The sequence below is a fragment of the Urocitellus parryii genome, chromosome 8 (assembly GCF_045843805.1).
Source record: "Urocitellus parryii isolate mUroPar1 chromosome 8, mUroPar1.hap1, whole genome shotgun sequence".
In the NCBI taxonomy this organism is placed as follows: Eukaryota; Metazoa; Chordata; class Mammalia; order Rodentia; family Sciuridae; genus Urocitellus; species Urocitellus parryii.
This window is the reverse complement of record NC_135538.1, coordinates 88373922-88383588: the sequence shown is the minus strand read 5'-3', so window position 1 is coordinate 88383588 and position 9667 is coordinate 88373922. Positions and strand designations below refer to the sequence as shown.

The window sequence follows — 9667 nt, the reverse complement described above, 5'->3', positions numbered from 1 at the left end:
TTAGGAGGTGATTAAATCATGAGAGATCCACCATCATGAATTGATTAATGCCCTTATTATGGAAGTAGTTTTGTTATCTCATTATTGGTTTTCTTCCTCTATCCCTTCATCTCCCTTCTTTTTATTTCCCTCTTCTTGCTTTGTCACCTTCTTCCATGTGATGAGATAACTTGAACACTCTTACCTGATGCTGACCCTTCAATGGAAGACTGTTCAGTTTCCAATAAAATTCTGTTCATTATCAAGTGCCCCATCTCAGGCATTCTGTTATATTTGTACAAATGGACTATGACAATTATATAATGATGAAGTGTTTCATTCTCCAGGACGATACAATTATAAAACCATATGCTACATTAGGGAAATGATGGTTGTCATAAAGAACACATATTGGAGAGTGAAATATGTTTACAGAAGATCTTTTGATTGATTAATTTTCTTAGGCAAATTTTTATCAACTTGGCAATATTACCAAGCATTTAGAAAATATTCAGCAGAGTACAGGAGAAACACAGGAGCATAAACAATTAAAATATGACTCAGTGATCAAGCTAATAAAAGTGTGTCAAGGTTCTCTAAGTAAAAATATACTATATTCAAAGCTTCTATAACATATATGGTTGGTACTCCAGTCCTGCATTGGCTTCTGTGATCAGGGAATATTATGACCTCAAAATATCCAAGAAGAAGTGGCCATCCTAGCGTGGAATCTTGTTTATTCACAGAAAGGTAGATTGTCTTTGTATGAAATTGAGACAGAAATATAGATTACTGTGTTTCACATGCCAAAGGCAGCCCTGAGAGATTTAGTGTTTACATAAATAGAATTAGACAGAGAAGATGTCAGAGATCAAAATAAGTGTTTTAGTTATTCATTTTATAGACAAAGTATTTACTGCTTCACTTAAGATTTATATAATTTCATCTCTAAAACACATGCCTGTAATCACAGTGACTGGGTAGGCTGAGGCATAAGGTTCACAAGTTCAAGGCCATCCTGGGCAATTAGTGAAACTCTGCCTCAGAATAAAAATTTAAAGGGCTGATTATATAATTCAATAGTAGAGCAATCCTGGGTTCAATCCTCAGTACCACAAAAAGATTCATATAATTTTCATAAAACACAATATTATATATTGAATGGAATTACCAATCTAATATTTTAGCATCTTTTCAAATATTATATTTTATGCAATGGAATCATTAGATACAAAGATAGTAATATAAATTTCATAACATAAATTACACTAATTAGCAGTATTAAAGTATGAATTTAGGAATCAAATTATTAAATCTTTTATCGTTAGGTATTTTTACTCTCTTGTATTTGAAAAAAAAGTCTTAAACAATATTATACTACATCAAATTTAATTTAACTCAATTATTTCAATTTACATTTGATACTATACTAAATGTGAATCTTTGGAGACACATTGCATCCAATACAAATGTTTCCCATTTTCCTGTCTCACAGGCAACCTCTAACATGACCACTAATCAAAGTCCCACCTGATGTTCAGGACCATGTGCAGTCTTCTCTGCTTCAGAGCAGGCTGAGTTTAGTTGACTCATTTATGAGGAACAGAATACCACAAAAGTGAAGGAATGTCACTTCTGACACAAAGTTACAAAAGCATCCTGGTCTTTGTCATGAGTGTCCTCACTTCCCCTCTCACTGGCTCATTCGGAAAGAAGCCAGCTTTCAACTAGAACTTGTTAAATGAAAAAGCTGCATCTTCAGAAACTGCCTGTGAGGATTGAGGTCTTGGTCCTTGGGAACTGAATCCTTAAAACAACCATATGATTGAATCTGGAATAAAATCTTCTGCTAGTCAAATCTTCAGATGAGACAGCATCTCAGACTAATAACTTGAACGCAACACCATGAGACCCTGTTGCAGAGACGTCCAGCTATATTCCAAACTACAGAAACTGTGAGATAATAAGTCTACTGTTTTAGACTACTTTTTGGTTTTTTTATTGAAGAAATTGGCGACTAGTACAATAAAATGAATACTCTACTGGCAAAATCAAATATTAAGTAAACAACTGTTGGAAAAAGGCCAATAATTTTGCGTATTATAGTCAGTCACTGGAAGAAATTGTTATCTAATTTAGGTTTTGCAGTAATTGAATAAGATATAATTCATAAAATTGGTACCTAATGATTAACATTGAGGAAAAAGTTAGAACAGTATTTCTTCTTTTTCATAATTTCTGGGAGCATATATTTATGACATAGAGAAAAAAGTGAAAATTAAAATTCTCAGCAGTGAGTATAACTAGAAAAGTTCTCTTTACATATAATCTCCCAGTTTGGCCTCAGGTGGCTAGAAACCAGATGTTAAATGGGTTCTGACTTTCTATTTAAATACAACTGAATATGTCTGATACAAGTTCAAGGTTGAGTAAGAGTTTTGTTAATTTCCAAGGAGTTTACACATTTAAGACTGCCTTGGCTCTAAGTCTTCTTTTGGGATCTATTGTCTCTCTAGATGCCATTGATTCAGATATGAACCTCCAACTCTTAGTTCCATAAAATATATTCACATAATCAACTGAGTAAATTACATTAAAAATAAGGTAGGCTTAATAGGATAATAAATAGATATTTATGTAAAAATAGTACATATTATTTCATATTAGGCACTAGTATAATTTATATTTCATTCTTAAAATGTCTCTTCGTCACACAACCACCACCTTTTATTTTGACTCATCATTTCATATAAACACGACCCACATAGGATTTTTTTCCTTTATTCTTTCTTAAATTTCCTTCTTGGACCAAAACCAGAAAATGATTCTTTTTTCATCCCAGATAAAATAATTGAAATCTACTAATGCTGGTTGCTCATATTTCTGTTGATATTTATTCATGTAAAATATAACAGTCTATTCCCAAGCTGTTTCTAAAAGATTTTCCTCAATGAAATGGGATTCCTGTTAAAAAAAAATGGATTCCCTTTTATCCAATTTATAGAATCATTCATAGTTTATATACACATTACTATGGTGGATGCTAGTAGTCTGTATTTCTTCACCACAGCTTCAAAAGAAATTTAAGTGAATAAACTTCCTAATAGAAAAGTCACAGTTAAATTTTCATTTATAATTCTTCCCCCTTTTAAGTCCAATTTTTAATTTCAACTTTTTTATAACAGCCATTATTGCCCACCAATATAGAAAAAGAATGTTTTAGAAGAACAAAATGAAGGAAATGAAAGGGATATGAATGTGTCAGTAGAAATGTATAAAACCACCATAGAGAAGAAGAATAGATCACTCAGGAAGAAGATGGGCTATTAATAAATACCTACTGAACCCTCACTCTTTGCCACAACTAGGATAAAGGCACTGAAAAAAATCTTTTACTTTTATTTTAGATACAAGTGGAAATGAAACACATGGAGAGGAGACAGGGGTGAGCACTGCCTTATTAGCAGCTTCAGTGGTCCAAAAGTAGAGCCAAGTCTAAATGTGCAGGGTTCTGAAAGTCAACAGCCATGAATGGACAAGCTCAGTGATGAACAGACTGGTGGCAGAGACTTTGAGTCTCAGATCTGTCTTGGATCATTTTCAGTCTCCATAATCCCAGGACAAATACACACATTTTGAAATTTAAAAATATTGAGGGCAGGAATGCACTCTGGGAATACAAAAAATGTAATTCCATAATGTTGTTAATAATCAAAGAATTGCTGTGGCAATGAAGATTAAGTGACACAAATGAGGTAATTTCTAACCATGTAGTGACAGTCTACTGAGCTTAGGACTTTAAAGTGCTTCCTTAAGATTTTTTATTACCTCTTTTACTTAAAACACACACACACACACACACACACACACACGCACACACACACACACTTGTCTGTGAGTTAAGGGCAACCAGCACACCTCTTTTGCTTCATATCCATTCATATCCAGCAAACATTTTAGTGTTTGTTGCCTTCAGTATGTTTCTGTTTTGAGCAAGGACAGTGTTGATAAGGACAAATGAAAAGCTCCTCCTTGCCCTAATTCTCTGACCTAACCACAGAGTTCAGGTGTTATTGTTCATAGGCTAGTTGCACATATAGGCGGGAGCCCTGCTCACTCCCCAAGTTCTCAACTGCCTGGGAAGGGGGGCAATGGGCTTCGAGTTACTATTTGATTCTCAGAATTTTATATGTACTTTGAAAGATATCTTGGAATGTCCTAAATTTGGAAATGTTTTGAGAATTTTTTTCTTAAAAATATGCAATAGCGACAGAGACCTCTGTTTAATAGCGACCATTTACTGAAGGCTTGTTATATGAGAGACTTAAAAATATTTTTCATCTGAAATCATCCACTGTCAGATTGGTAGTGGTGAACCTATGGTTTTCTGAAGATGAAAGGTGAACCTATGGTTTTCTAAAGGGCATAACATCAGTATAAGAGTGGCACAATTATTCCAACAAAATGTTAGGAAACTAAAGCTCCCTAAGGTTATAAGTTATAATTCCAATGTTATTCAAAGAGGTACAATTCAACACAGGTGTTTTTCCATCATAAGCCTAAAATATTTCCTCAAAATCAGTGAAAACAAATGAGTATTTGAATATTTAGTCTATAATGTCAGAATTCACAATTCTATAGTTCTACATTGATATACAAGGAAAGATAAAATACATTGAGAGTAAAGCTGAGCTCTTTACTAATTTTAAAGATGTATGTGTATAAGAAATTGAGCCATATAGTCAAGATTAATTTACTTTAAAGGAATGATCTCTGTGATTGTAGGTAAGGGCATCATTCATTATCAAACATATAGCCCAGAAGGTATGAAGACTGAATGTGCAGGTGCATTTCACCCTCACACAGTCCCCATGTGGTAGTAGCTGCATCTTCATGATAAGTGGTCATGCCCCACAGTTATAAAAGTTTTCTGACTCATTTAAACTGCTGTTGTTGATGTGACCTGTTCTACTAAATGGAGTTTGTGCTATTTGGTTATTGTTGTTTTTCCAGAAAGAAGTAAGAAACAAGTGCTGCTTAACCAGCATTTTCCCTAAAATGTTATTTCCAAGGAAATTGGACTTTGGCTTCAAAACCATAAAAATTCAGCAGCATAAAGCATAAAATGTACCCAATTTTAATCAATGTAAATTACACTGGTAGAAAAGATGTGTATGTGCAACCAACAGCCATCCAATTTTTCAGAAGGGTACTCTTTGAATAAATCCTTGCAGTAATAATTTAATGAATGAAATTCCAATGCACTTTTCAAATGAAAGAGTTGAATTATCTATTAATTTTCTGAGCTTCATATTTTATTTCATTGAATGAAAAAATTGTTATTTTCATTTCACCTGTCCTTGGAAGACTCAGAGTATATTGCTATCTTTACCTAATCCATGCCCTGTGAATACATTTCTAAATTATGAAAATAAAAAAAGTATTAAAACATAATATGTACTAGTTTTTAAATTAAATATAATCAAGGCAAAAAGAGAAATTGTAAACACAACAGAATTTAACCTTTGACTGTGTTGCAGTTAGTCACTGTTCATACATGGTAATTGTACTTTTGCCATTATATTATCAATCTATCATTCTTAATTCCTAATTAGTTCCAATTAGTAGACTTTTACTTATTCTTTCATCACCGTCGATAATCTTCCCTGAATTAATAATTTTTGAAAATGAGATAATTCTGGCTTAGTATAATATACTGAAAATAAAGCTGCCTATATTCAGCTGTGATATTCAATCCTGCTAATAGGATTTCTCAAAGAAAGGGAAAAGTCCCTTCCATCTAATGAATCACCTGCAAATGAAAACTGCTTCCCATGTTTTACTTTGGCACAATAACTGCAACGTTTTCCCATTTTATTCAGAACTGTATCAGGCTCTGTTATTCTTTTGATTTTGCTTTCTCAATCTATATTTTATTCATCCTCATCTTATATACAGTCTCTTCCCCAGTCAAGAAGCAGTAATGCTAATGACTAGTTCATGCTTTATCAAAGAAAATGGTCTACAGATTTTTTTTCCTCGAATGCCAATCTAATTAAACAATTCCTATAGAAAATGAAAGTGACATATGTAGCAGAGCATAGAGATGTTTACATAGCAGTTTTCAGGTGTATAACAACATTGATTAAAGTGCTAAATGGTTTATTTACTCATTATCAAGCAGCCGGGCTCAGCTGAATGTAAAGCAAAGACAGAATTTTTTCTTACTCTTATGAGAGTTAAGTATCATTCAATAATGAGTGAAAGAAGAAACAAAACAATGCAGCTGCAAATTTAACAATTCCATTATCTTGTACAATGATTGGGACAAGAGTAAATTCTAACTTGACCTAAACAAGAATGTGTTTTTTCAGGTATTGCCCACTAAGTGTGGATGCCGGTGCATTTTCCCACTTTCTGGGAAAGCAGTATTTTGCCCATAGTCCCTGGTTTATTTTAAACAAAAACACTCTTAAAGAGTTATAAAGAGGATCTGATATGGAAGGGACTCTTATTATTTATATTCCTATTGAGGTACATGTTAGATACATGTTTCCTGAATATTCCTCTTTTCCTCTCCATTCAGTCTAAACTCCATTGCACTAGACCAAATGACTGAAATATGGAATTAAAAATGCACATATTGGTTAACAATGAGATAATTATAATATTGATATCAGACTTTTTTTTGAAATTATTTTAAATCTTATGGGGGTATTAGGCACATTCAAGCTGTCTGAATCCAAATTTAAATCTACATGTCAGGTAATTTATGGATGTCAAATAAATATTTATTGATGACAATGAATAAGGCAGTTCAGCCATCCATGGAAGAGGAAGCAACAAAGAACACCGGGTGTATGCTATTATCCCGTTACTGGGTCATCAATCTCTTTTTACAATACGTTAGCAAAATTTCATGGTCCTGCTTCCTACTTCCTCATAGATGCGACAAAATACTTGCATTGGAAATAGTGTACTTCTATGGTCTAAACACTGCCTCTAGCCTCTCTGCTTCTTTACAACCCTTAATCATGCTGATAGCATTTGAATACAAATTTGAAAAGAGCAGAAACTTTTGGGATTAAAGTAATAAATTCTACTTTGACAAATTTTAGACAAACTTAGGTAAAGGCACTTCAATAAAAGTAATACCTGAACTAGCCTAAGTTTGCAAATACTGATGCTACTTAACTGTTTTATGGCAATGTGTTGTTGCTGTGGTTGCTCAGGAATAGCTAAATTAACAGTGGAAACTATAGTCTATAAGTCTATCCAAAAAGAAGGGATGTCCATTCATCTGAAATTATCTTAATTTTTTCCTCTTATATTAGTATTTGCCTGTAATAACAAAATCTTGTGTAATATACTGATATTCCTCAATTTCATAATCCATTAGTCAAACAATCAGCCACTGTTTCATCACTTTCTGTTCCTCCTTGCACTCTGCTGGCCCTCTGGGGATAGGAAGCAACATGAGATCCAGTCTCTGCTTCCTCAGCTAGGAGTTAAGCCTGAATCTGAAAAAAAGTTATATAATTACCCATAACAAAAATAAGAGAAATAAGAGAAGCTTTCTCACCTCAATAAATGCTCATGAAAAATAAAAGCAGAGGGTAACAAAGCAGAAACTTAAGACCAATGTTTCTTATAATACTTTAAAAGTGGTTTCTGGAAACAATAGTTTATAAAGAGTGTCAAAAATGTGAAGTGGGCAAAATTCAATAACTTTGTTCTTGTCCCACTTGTTTCATTTTTCTTTGTTGTTCATCAAAATTCACAGGCAATCCAGGTATAGCCAAGATGCCTTGACAAGACTTCTGGCAGAAAGCGGCTTTGTTAATCAAGTTCAAGAGTATTTGAAGACTGGTGACAGTCCTAAAGAAATGCTCCTGGTGAAGTTGCTCTTTATTTAGCTGCCTGAAGTGTCCAGGGCACCTAGATCCCCAAGGGCTGCCAGTTAATCAACAATTCTGAATTGTGCCTTTGGTCTTTGTCTCCCAAGGGTAATGGTGTGGTTGTGGTATTTTTGAAATAGAAATGGAAAAAAATGTAAAGAGTATATTCACAATGTGCCCCAAGCGTTTCAAGGTTACACATGTATTTCTGTGAAGCCTTTGTTTTCAGTGGAGTTCTGTCTATTGCCCTGCAAACCATTGATAATGATCAAGAATGAAGATATCTTGACTGGCACCTGCCTCAAGCTTCACTTAATGAATACCTTCAGTTTTCAGATGCCTAAACTACACAAAAAATATGTATTTTGGGCCAAAATTTCTTTCCCAGCATTTCTCTTTTTGTTTTCCTTTCAGTTTAGATTGATTGAAAAAAAAATAGTTTGGGATGAGAATTTAAAAAGTACAGGGAAGAAAATAAAAGTGAAGGCAGAGGAAAAAAATTAGGATGGTTCATGTTCATATAATTTATGAGTTTCCCAGGCTTGGCATACAGAGAAGGAAATCTTTTGGCAAAGAATACTAGGAAGAACACACATTCCTCAGACAGATCCTTTACATGGTCAAGGTAACCTAAATTTCAATAAGCTCTAATTGAATATAAATGAATAAGTAAATTGACCTTTAAAGAAAATTACCTTGCATCCATCATGACTCTGTCAGTATAAATTCTTCATTTTTAACCATGAGCCATGTAACAGTGTATCATTTTTATAAAAAAAAGTATTTGTGGTTATTTCTGAACTATAAAATTACTCTATTTTTATTGTAGAAAATTTGGAGAAATACAAAAGTGTGAATATATCTATCCTTTTTCTTTCTTTTTTTTTTTTTTTTTGCCAGCTAGGGAATGAACCCAGGGGCACTTCAGGATTCAGCAACATCCCCAGCCCTTTTGAGTTTTTGAGATGGGTTCTTGCTAAATTGTGAGGCTGGCCTCAAACTTGCCATCATCCTACCTCAATTTCCTGAGTTGCTAGGATTACAGGTATGTGTCACCACACCTGTCACATCCATTATCATTAGACAACTAATTTATAAGACTTTACATTTTTTCACATGTATACACAAAAACGACAATGCTGTGTGTATATATATGTATGTAAAACTATATATGTATAATGATTTGTCTCTACTCTTACAGTTTTTTCAAAGTTTAACTCATGGGACATCAAGAGCTCATATTACATATTCTAAATAATTTCTCTCTGACACTTATATGTCATATTTATAGTTTTTTGGTTTTTTTAAATATTCAAATATTTAAAAATGTTTATGCTATCTTGTCTCTAATATTTTCTTTAGACTTTTCTTCTTTTGCATATCAAATACATAATTGATTATTATTTCTGCCATAATTTTCTTTATTTCTTCCTTAAGTACATATATTCTTCTAAAATATATATTTTCTTCTTTTACCACTTATAGCCCATAATATCTTACATTGCTTTCCTTATTGCATTACTTTCAATTACACCTTCAAATAGCCTTACTGATTTATTTTTTTTTTTAGAATCACATCTGGTTTTTATTAATTTACAATACAGATTTGCTCTTACCTCTTCAGCTGTATGTGATATACATATACTAATCTCTGAACATTTTACTCTTGTGATTTTTAGAATCTTATTCAGTTTTTTTTCTCTTTCTTTCTCTCTTTCTTTTTTTTTTTTTTTTTATTGTAGCAGGGATTAAACTCATGGCACTCAACCACTGAGCCACATCCCTAGACC

General features: G+C 33.1%; 1 non-coding gene across 1 annotated transcript; it reads left to right on the top strand.

Moving 5' to 3' along the window:
- Window positions 1-4292: 4292 nt before the first annotated feature.
- On the top strand, window positions 4293-4372 carry LOC113184621 (small nucleolar RNA SNORD65). Its single transcript, XR_003301020.1, has one exon. It is a non-coding gene; the product is annotated as a small nucleolar RNA SNORD65 (small nucleolar RNA).
- Window positions 4373-9667: the final 5295 nt, after the last annotated feature.